An 11,600-nucleotide genomic window follows, 5' to 3' on the forward strand; every position below is an offset into this window, starting at 1 on the left:
ATTTATAAAGCTGAGCATGGGAATGCCCACCTTAGCTAGATCATGAAAATATTATGAAAATAATGTATTGTATTGTATATTATTACAGGTCGCTTTCCAACTTGAAAAAACTTCGGATCCTCATGATAAAGCATTTCACCCGACATCAAAAGATTAACGACCTCATGCTTTAGGGGGCAACTGTTATATACATTTTTGGGCACTGCAACCCCAATCATAAATGTCCATAAACCAAGGGCTCCTAAGTCCCTAAAAGTGTTGTTCCGACCCCTAAAAGAACAAGGTCAGCTGATTACATCATCTCCCAGAAGTTCTCCATGAAAAACTACTAAGAACTGGTCAAAACTGGACCATCTCACCTGCTCCATGGTCAAAGTGTGCTGCATCCCACCTAAATGCACACGGGAGGTGCGATGCATACTGAAAAGCCCTTCTATGGGGTGTGATGGGCGAGAGTGGACAAATGGCACAGTCAATTTGCGAGGTGGAAGATCATGGAATCTTCCAGAAACTTCTCCTGTGACACTTGCCTCTCTGCATTCGCCCAGGGATGAGTAAGAGATCATCAATCTCCAAGTGGAATCAAGAACTATCAGAGAGAGGACACTAATCAAATCTCAAAAGCTAACTCACCCCCCTTGCAAACATCTATATATGGATCCCTCATCCCAGAGATCCAGAGGCTGGAATTTTGTATCTTGTAAGGAAGTTCCGCTGCTTTCTTGGTATAACATCATAGTATTGGGTGATCTAAGCTTTTCATGAGGTGAAGAAGGGCTTTCTTGCTGAGAGGATGACGTTGGGTCAGAATAATTGGTTGTAATCCTCTTTGCTATTCTTGATTATTAATAAATCTATTCAAGTTTTCCTCCACATTTTTGTATGATTGATGATATATGCATTTGTGTGGTCAATATATTTCTGGTCCTATATTGTTTATGATAGTAGATCTCTGTTCTTGGATAGTGTTATGCTGCTTTGATTCCACAGGTGCTCTTTGAAGCTGTGTAGACGAGGAAGCGAGTGGCAAAGATCTATCAGAAGGGAGAGGAATCAAGCAAGAACCAAGCACAAGACAGAGGTTGGTCTCCTTTATTCCCCTCTTATCTACTTCTCATAAAGGAAAACGAAAGTGGTTTTAGTTTGTTTGTTTCTAAGGTAGCTACCAGCCTTAGTGGGACTAGCAGCTCTGCATAGACACTAGATTTCCCGATAACAGTTCCTCCCGTTCCTGTAGAAGTTCGATTGGTTTGACTCAGCTGTGGCAATAGCATTTTCTTGTACCTTTGATGGGAGCTGAGCCAAGGTTGGCTCATTAGAGTTTGTAGTAACAAAAGAGTCAATATCTCAGGTCACAAGGTTTCCAACAGTAGGGGAGAAATGGTTCAAGAAGGAGAAGTTAGAAAAGAAACTGTGGCACCGGTTCGTGGTCAACCCGAAGCAGAAGGTAGACTGGAAGAACAGCCTCCAGCGGAACGCCATGATAGGGAAGTGGAAGGATCTCCTGTATGTGCTATAGAAGTTCCTTACTTGCGAAGGCCGCTACTCATTAACGTTCCTCTACCACATACGCCTACTCTTGCACTTTGATTCTGATAAGCTCATAAATTTCCCATACTATTTCCTCAGAAGTTTAGAAAAGATGGCGAAGGGGGTTCAGAAAGGAAAATCAAATCAGGCCGCATGGAAATTATATCACCATGAGTTGATCACAATCTTAGTTAAGAAGGAACTGGAAGCTAGAAGTGAGACTTGGGAGGAGTTCTTGGAGGAGTTTCTGGGGGTGGAGCATAGAGAAGTTGACCCAGAAGAAAAGTGCAGAGAAGTCAACTCAAAAGAAGAGTGCAGAAAAATTGTAGTCAGCTCAGAAGAGGAGTGCAGGTAAAAATGAGAAAGAAAAAATGGTAACCCTGCGTCCTACTGAGACTAGGAGGTCATCCAGGCGAAGAACTGGCTCCTCAAGAGCGGCTCATGTTCAATTTACCTCTCCAATACTGTTGGATGACTTGTCACCTGCTTCGCTAGGTAAAGATAATCTTTTGGTTCTTTTCGAGGCATCAGCTCACACAATGCTTGATGGTGACTATGTGGAGAAGGAATATGACACACCCTTGTCGTTCCTCCTTGGCAGAATGAATAAAAGAAAGGTAATGTCGAGTATAAGTAAGGACCCGATAGAGGGTTAGCTGCATGACAAGGCACACGGTGCTGAAACCCCCGACGATTTTGAAGGGCAGGGTACTAAAACCCTTGATGTGATGAATGAGCAAGGTGCTGAAACCCTCAATGGTTTTGAAGAGAAGGGTACTGAAGCCCCTAGTGAGATAGATGAGCAGAGTACTGAAGCCCTTACTAACTATGAGGAGCAGGGTACTGAAATCCAGGATAAGGTAAAAATGCAAGGCACTTAGACCCTTACTAATGTTAATATTCTAAGTGTTGAGACCCTTGATGATATTACAATGTAGGAATTGAAAGATGGCCAGGATAATTTCGACCTTGATAATGATGGCACGTGTCTAGAATCAATTGATGAAAAGTCAGTGCCCGAGGAATTGAGAATGGAGAACTCCACTCTCTACTTGAACAATCGCATAGAATAACTCAAGCAACATGTTTATGGCTTGGAGGTGTTAAACTGAGCCATGAAGGAACAACATACAGAACAGAAACGAGCAAACGCAAAGTTGGAAGGGGAGGTGAAGGAATGAAAGTGACGAGTTAAGATATGGAAGTATTGGGCTTCGAAGTGTTATGAACGTCTTAAGAAGGTGACCAAGAAACTTAAAAAGGTTCGAAGCAGGAAGGCAAAGATAATGAAAGCAAGGATTAGTATACAAGTTCACAATTAAAGGGAGGCCCTTATGTTTTGGTTTTTTTGCAGCAGGTAAGGGTTGTGTGAGGACCCACAATAGCTTAAGGAGGGGAGGATGTTGGTAGGCTAAATTGCTCCATTTTTTAACCCTTTTTCCCTTCAAAACCATAACCTTATACCTCTGTTTTAACCTTGCAAACCCCCTTATTCTTGCACTAATCCAAGAATCGTATCCCTTCCCGCACTAGCTTTATGTTTCATGTTTAAGGGTTACGAATGTGCTTAATTAATCATTTTCATAGATTTTATGCCTTTAAATCTTTGCAACTAATAATTCTCTTCCTAGAAGTATTTGATGGACAATGAATTAATTATCTTGTTAGCATGGTCGAGTGCAGGTAGGATTCCTGCACTACTAGTGAATCTTCAACTACTGTGACAACTCACCACTCCATGCAGACACTGTGTTCTGGAACGATTAACTCGAGTTGGGCTCGGAGCATAGAGGAAAATCAGGGATATGGTGGAGATTAGGTTGCCGGCTGAATACCTAGAATAATGTTTTGTTATAGCCGAAAGGCTTAGCACGAGATGTTGTTATTTTGTTATAGCTGAAAGGCTCAGATTGGAACGCTCGTTGTAATTTGGTTACGAATGTAGGCCTAAATGAATGTATAAAATGTAGGACTTAGATAGAAAATGGTAGCGAGCGATAGATATAGCAAGGATACTGTGATTCTGTCCTTTTGTAATTTTTCTTATATCGCCCTCGTTTTGGGCTGGATTCGAATTCATGATGTATATTTGCTGATCATTAATAGAAATGAACTACGCCATGTTTTCTCAATCTTGCACTATAATTCTATGTTGATGCGTTGATTAAATATCTGAGTCTTTACGTTTCCTAAACAGGGAAACGAGATGGTTGGTTAGGGCCCAACCAACCCAGCTTGTTCTCCCTCGTGTTCTTCTCTTTTTCTGATTAAGGTGTGTTAATTTTTTTTTTTAATGCAAAGTGTGGAGTAAACAGATGTTTCATTTATCTTTCTTCAAAGTTTGAATCTGATTTCATTATAGCTTGACGGATCCATGGTGTGCAAGTTCAATCGAATTTTAATCTTAGCATTTCCTTCTTTGAAGTTTAATCTCGTTTTTTGCCTGGATCGTGTAAGCATGCATTCCTGCACTAGTGCGTTTGTAGCTTCACATATTGATTCTTCCGGTTCATTTCAGTAATGGTCTATTTTTTTCATTTAATATGTCTTAATGTGATCCCGAAGAGTATGATTTTTATTAAGTTTTAATGCGATTATGAAAAACGTGATTTCTATTATGAAGTTCTTTCGATATCTTGAATTGAACACACTTCTGAAACATAACACTATTGCAACACACATTGGTCTATGCCTGCACTTTATGTTATTTGGGAAATATCTGATTCATGCGTAATATTTCTTAAAGGAAATCTTTTTGAGTTCAAAAGGTTATCCATGCAGTTCAGTGGTGTGGATAGCTATTACAGGGTTGGAGCCTACTGTCGCATTTGAATGATATCTTAGATTACATGCATAAGTTCCTTAATTAAAAGTGTGATTTGACTTTGGAATTAATTCTTGTTTTAGACATTAAAATATTAGTTGAAGCATATTTTAGTTTGAGGGATTTACTTTAAAGTTCTGTTTAGATTTGCAAGCTATTTTTCTTAGTTAACACATTCTTTATTTTCTCGAAAGAAGGATTGGAAAACTTGGTGCAGGAACCTTTGTCCTGGTACATGAATCGATCTCCTGATACAGGAACAAAGTGCTCTAGCCTTGAGGCTTAGAGTTCCTGCATAAAGACATAAATCTTTAGTACAGGTGTAAAATATACTCCCAACACCTAAGCTTTGTTTTGGTACTAGTGCAAGCACATTGCAGAAGTACAGGAATAATAACTTAGTACAGGGAGGAAGATCTATAAGGATCCAGATATCTTCAAGGGTCCAATTATTAATCTGGAACACAACTATACTGAAGATAAACATAGATTTACGTTTTCAATGATTGTTGCAAGAGGTTTTGAGAATTCCTTTCATTCATTTTTTCTGCAAAAGTACTTTCTTTCATATTCCAGCACTAGAATATCTTTGGTGTAAATTGCTGGGTGATCTTTTCTTTTTGATTATTCAAGATTGCAATTAAGGAAGTAGGAATAGGGTTTGGAAAAGTTCATATCATTTCTGGCATTTCCTGTGCTTCATCTCTAAGCTTACGAAAGCCCCAGGTTGACAATTAAGTGTTGAAGGAGTCTGCTTGATAGAAATTCCTGCACCCAACAAGCTAATTAGATTAAGTTTGGAAAGAGGGGGGATTTTTTTAAAAATAAAACATTAGCATTCACTTCCACACATTGACATACTTCATCGGCATCTTCAACAATTTTTCTTGAAAAATCCATAACTTCTTCATCCAGAAGCCATTTTCAGAGCCGTTTTTTTTAATCGGCCTAATTTTTCGAGATATTTCCATTGGAACACTTAGTTTCAGCTTCTATAGCTTTAGTTTCTGTTAAAATGGAAATTCCATGCCAAGTTATTCTTGACAAAACCAACTACTTCCAATGGGTGTCCTACATGGAGGATTTACTTAGAAGTAAAGGTCTTTATAGAATAGCCTCAGGCCAAGAGTCTAAACCTAAAGATGAAGATAAGGTAGTCAAATGGGAAAATAAGCAAGATCAAGCACATGGGTTGATAGGGATGTCTATGTCTCCAGACCTTAGATGCCATATCGCAGAACTTGATACCTCTGATGAAACAATGAAACAAATCAATAAAGTTTTTGGAATTAAAAAGGAAATTAGAGCCCATCAACTCGAAAATGAGTTGCTTACGTTGGACCCCAATAATGTTTCTTCCATTGAATATTTTTTGTCCAAGTTCAAGACCCTTAGACTTCTCTTGGAAGGTTTTAAGGTTAAGAAAGAAGATGGTATCCATATCTATTCCATTCTTACTAAGTTAGGACCAGCCTATTCTGTGTTTGTTTCCACCTTCCATTCTACTAGAGAAGCCTTTATCTCTCAAGGACAAGCCCAGAAGGCCCCCTCTTTTGATGCCTTTTGTGATTCTTTAATAAGAGAACAAGAAAAACTCTTACATCTTGGTCTTCTTAATCTTGGAAACTCTTCTCAGAAATCCTTAGCTGCCTAGCAGCAGCCAAGTTCAAAGAATCCTAAGAAGCAGCATCCTAAAAATAATGGTCCTAAACCAACCAAGGGTCCTAAGAACTTTCAGTCTTAAAATGAAAAATCAATTCAACAAAATGATAAGGCAAATAAAAACAAAGGGAATAAGACTGATAGACATTGCAAATTTTGTAATCGAGATGACCACTTAGAATCCAAATGCTTTAAGAAGATGGAAGCCTTGGAAGCATCAATGAAGAAGCATAACATCCATTTGGAACACTCTTCAACTACAACTTCATCTTCAGGAATAACACTTTCTGCATGTGGTTGTCAAGCATCTCGGTCTGGTTATGCACTATATGTATCTTCTTCTTCTCATTCTCATGAGTGGCTCATTGATTCTGGAGCTTCTTATCATATGGCCAAAAACAAAGCCATGTTTTCTTCTTTAAATGATTGTAACACCAAAAATATATATGTTGGTGATGATAGATCTCTTAGTGTTGTAGGGACTGGAACTATTCATCTAGACAATGGTCAATTTAATGATGTATTATGTGTTCCAACCTTATCCCACAACCTTCTATCTGTGTGTCAGATAAATCATTCAGGTGAAGGTAAAATCGTCGAATTTTCACCTCTTGATGTTCTAATTAAGGACCTAAGAGATCCTAGATAGATTTTAGCTACTGGCATTGCTGATGATTCTACAAGGGTGTATAAGTTTAACAACTTTGGGTCATCAACTCTTCCCTCAGTATTTGTTTCTCATAATGATGAAGTGAACAAACTTTGGCATGAGCGATTTGGTCACTTAAACTATCGCTCCCTTCCAAATCTATGTAAATAAAATATGGTGACACGTCTTCCTATGGTACCTTGCAGAGATGGTGTTTATTTCGGATGTGTACTCAAAAAAAATCATTGGGGTAGTTTTGAAAAACGTGGCTCTTGGCACACCTCAGCCCCTTTACAGCTTGTGCATAGTGATTTATGTGGTCCACTTCCAGTTGTTTCATTCTCTAGCTACAAGTGTTTCTTAACTTTCATTGATGATTTGTCCAGACGCACTTGGGTATACTTCTTAAAACTCAAGAGTGAAGTATGTAACATGTTCTTGGCCTTTAAGGCCTTTGTTGAGAAACAATCTGGACATCAAATTCTTAAGCTAAGATTTGATAGTGGGGGAGAATATGTTAACAACAAATTCATCAACTTTTGGACTGACCATGGAATTCAAATGCAACATACTATTCCATAGACTCCACAACAAAATGGTGTAGCTGAAAGGAAGAATCATACCTTAAAGGAAATGGCTAATTGTATGTTTCAATCTAAAGGACCTTAGTCTTATTTTTTGGGCAGAAGCAATTAGCTGTCAAAATTACATAGTAAATCGCACTCCTACTAAGGTTTTAAAGAATATCACTCCAGAAGAATCATGGAGCTCAATTAAACCAGATGTAAGTCAATTTCATGTTTTTGGAAGTGAAGCATGGGCCCATATTCCCGGTGAGAAACATAAAGCCTTGGAAACTAAGAGTGAAAAATGTATTTTTGTTGGATATTCTGAAGATGTCAAAGGATATAGACTTCTCCCACCTAAGTTAAAAAAAATTATCATTAGAAGAGATGTAAGTTTGCTGAAAATATATCGGCATAGCAACCTAGTTCGGCGGATGTGCCACCTCTCTCTATCCCTTCTACTTCTGAAAATATTTCTTCTTCAGATGATGACACCGAGAATAACAATCCTCCCCCACCTTCATAGGATCCTCCTTCAGCTCCTCAGCTTTCTAAATGGGTACGTGCTATGATCCTACAGATCAACGACATACACATTCTCAGTTTGATAGAGCCTCTTCTTTATTGGCTCAAGCTTCAACGAATTATGATCCTGACACCTTTGCAGAAGATTTAGGCCATCCAGATTGGGACGCAGTTATGAATGAAGAATACCATTCATTGTTCGAAAATGATACATGGGATCTTGTTCATTTTCTAAAGGGACGAAAACTTGTTAGATGCAAATGGGTTTACAGAACCAAGTTTGGACGAGATGGAAAAGTTGATAAACATAAAGGTCGTCTTGTGTTGAAAATAGCAACAAGAAATGCTAAAAATAGAAATAAAAAAATAGCACTGCTATAAATAGCAGTTCAACCACTGTTGAACATAGCAACAAGGAATGAAAAATGGAAGTGCTAAAAATAGCATTTCGGGATACCTTCCTATTTTAATTAGTCCCTGAACTAAAATAGTGAAGTAAAATTTGAATTTGATCTTAGCAGTTGTTTGTAAAATAATTAATTAATTCACCTTGAGTTAATCAGTTAACGAAATCAAACATGAAGTCTATGTGGGGACATGAAACAGTTTCTCCATTAATTGAGGAATCTATCCATCAGTTAAAGAGATAAGGATGAGTTGTAATTAGTTGGCTCAGTTAACTGAGTCAAGTCCAGTTAGATTAATTCAAACAGTTTGTTGAATTAATGTGAGTTCAGTTAGTTAATGCATGCATGCATGTAACTACTGCACTTCAGATAACTGAATATTCTCTCATAAATAACTCATGCATGTCAGTTCAGACAAAGACCCAGTTGAGATCAGATGGAGGGGAAGTGTACTATTAGTTGCTAGAATATTCCATTGTGAATATTCCTTGCATGCAGAAGGAATTCTTTCCTTGAGGATTGTGCAGTTACTTCTTCAGGTTTTGTGAGTGTGATGAGGCCAATTCACACATGTGGCTTCACTAGACCCCAAGAAAAACTGCACAAGGAAATAGGAGGCTTGGAGGGCTTGAGGAGGACATATACAATGTCTATTCAGTCTGTGAGCTATATTGTTTGATTGCAGAGAGAGCAGGATAGCTTGAGAGCTGATTATTTTTGTAACTTGAACAAGATTTCCACTTGTATGATAATACAAAGATTGGGGTTTTAGGCTGAGGCTTTCCCTAGGTTATTTCTTCTGTGTTATGTGTGATTGATTTATCATTCTCAATTATATGTGTTCTCTTGATCTTGCTCAATTCGATTAAGCTTCCACAAAGTGTTGTAGAAGTAGATCTTGTATTGTGTTTTAGTATATTGCATAATCTGTTGATCTACAGTGGGAATTTCTACATGGTATCGAAGCAAAGATGATCAAGGAAAAGAACGATATACAAGAAGGAGGAGTTCGAAGGTTGTGGTTCCTGAATATAGAAATCGATTTCTTATCATATCTCAATTTCACAAATGGCATTCAACGGTTTAAGACTCGAGTATGCCCTTGATGGAAATTAGAATTATATAGCCTGGAAGGATCGCATGGAGGCAATATTAGAGGATAACGGTCTAAAGGACTTCATTGATCAAAAAGTCCCCAAGCCGACTGATGCTACTCAACTGGCAGAATGGAAGAAATGTGTGGCTAGAGCAAGGAGAATCTTCTCGGAGGGAGTTCGAGACCACATTGTCTCGAGCCTCCATGGGAAGGAGACACCATTTTTGATGTGGAAAACATTGAAAGATATATATCAGAACAACAACAATCAGAGGAAGTTGGTGCTGAAAGACAAGCTTCGTAAGATCAAGTGTGAAAAGGGCGACACAATCTCTACATATCTGAACAAGCTCACCACCTGCAAAGATGAGCTTGGAAGTGTAGGGATCACGACTGCTGATGATGACATGGTGAGTCTTGCACTCCTTGGTCTTCCTAAGAGCTGGCATAGCTACCAAGACTCGGTTAATGGAAGAGAAAAACTGCCAGATTGGTAACGACTTTGGTCGGATCTGATGCAGGAGGAAATAAGAAGAAGCACCAGAGATGGATCCTCATCGAAGCAAGATGTTGAGGAAAATCTAGCCTTAGAGAGTAAGGTGAGGAAATGGAAAGGGAAGGCGTCCAATCCGAAATCTGGTTCTTCCCATGGTGGGAAGAAGATTAACACATCGAAAGTGCGATGCTTTCATTGTCATGAAGTGGGCCATTATGCTACGAATTTTCCACAGAAGAAATCCAAGAAGGGTTCCTCGAAGGGATCTAATGGTGAGGCACTGGCCTCACAGTTTGAGCTGGATTTCTTGCTTATCGCATGCATGGTTTCATCCATGGTGGGATGTGTGTGGTACCTGGACAGTGGAGCTTCATTCCACATGTAAGGTGATAAGAATCTTTTCAGTACCTTGGAGGAGAAGGATATCCAGATGCAGATCGAGATGAGCGATGATGGAAAGTACCTTGTTTCAGGTGAAGGTACGGTTGTGTTTTAGAGGGAGCATGGAGCTCCCCTCACCCTGACTGATGTAAAGTATGTACCAAGTCCGAAGAAGAATCTTGTGTCTGTCGCTATGCTAGAAGATAAAGGCTATGATGTAGTCTTTAGTAAAGGAATGGTATTCCTAAGGCATATCGGTACTGGACAGACAAAGCGAATAGGGATTCGAATCAAGAATCTCTACAAGTTGGAGGTAGACGACTGTGCTGCTTTGAGTTCCAAAGCTGAGATGGTGCAGAGCCAAGATGTTGGCGAGCTATGGCATAGAAGATTGGGCCACTTGCACCATGGAGCCCTGAAGATCATGCAGCAGATTTCTACTAGATTACCCAAGGGAAAACTTGAGCAGACGACTACATGCAAAGGCTATACCTTGGGTAAGTATACAAAATCTTCCTTTCCGAATCGAGACAGGAGAGCTGGAGCAATCCTGGAGCGAGTTCACTCAGATTTTTGTGGACCCTTCTCTACAGACTCCACCGCTAAACAAAGGTACTATGTTATTTTTATTGATGATTTTTCTCGTAAATGTTGGATCTAATTTATGCAAAAGAAGGATCAGACCTTCTTAAGGTTTTGTGAGTTTAAAGCCTTGGCAGAGAAAGAATCTGGAAAGAAAATAAAAGCCTTGCATAGCGACAATGGTGGAGAGTATGTCTCCCAACAGTTTAAAGACTTCTGCATTGCAGAAGGTATTAAACGGGAATTGATGGCACCCCATAACCCACAGCAGAATGGGGTGGCCGAAAGGAAGAACAGATCGATTGTGGGAGCAGCTCGAGCGATGTTGCATGACCAAAGCCTACCACTGCATTTGTGGGCTGAGGCATGCAATACAACAGTATACTTGCAGAACAGAAGCCTGCACCGTATACTGGGAATGAAGACACCTATGGAGGCCTATTCCGGGAAGTGACCTGATGTAAGTCACTTCCGAATCTTTGGATCATCAGTTTACTGTCATGTGACCAAAGATGCCAGGAAGAAGCTAGACCCAACAACTGAGTTGGGAATACTTGTGGGGTACACAGATACACCCCACAACTATCGGGTGTACCTGCCTTCCACTCAGAGGACTGTGGTACGCAGGGATCTGAAGTTCGATGAGCAGAAATCCATGCAAGTGTCACTTGAGAGGGAGCTCAAGTTGCATGCAGAGGAGGAAATTTTAGTTCCTAAGGAGGAGGAGCCTCAGATTGATGCGGAGCAGCCGCATGTAGAGGATTCAGGAGTGGAGACATCCACTCATGCTGATACTTCCAGAGATGGGCGAAAACGCTCAAGGGAAGCTGACAGGTTGATGTTGGATGCGCGGGAGAATGTGGGACAGCCATCTTCTCAGCG

Source organism: Pinus tabuliformis, chromosome J (assembly GCF_031772625.1).
Source record: "Pinus tabuliformis cultivar Carrire ecotype Pingquan chromosome J, CPIR1, whole genome shotgun sequence".
Classification (NCBI taxonomy): domain Eukaryota; kingdom Viridiplantae; phylum Streptophyta; class Pinopsida; order Pinales; family Pinaceae; genus Pinus; species Pinus tabuliformis.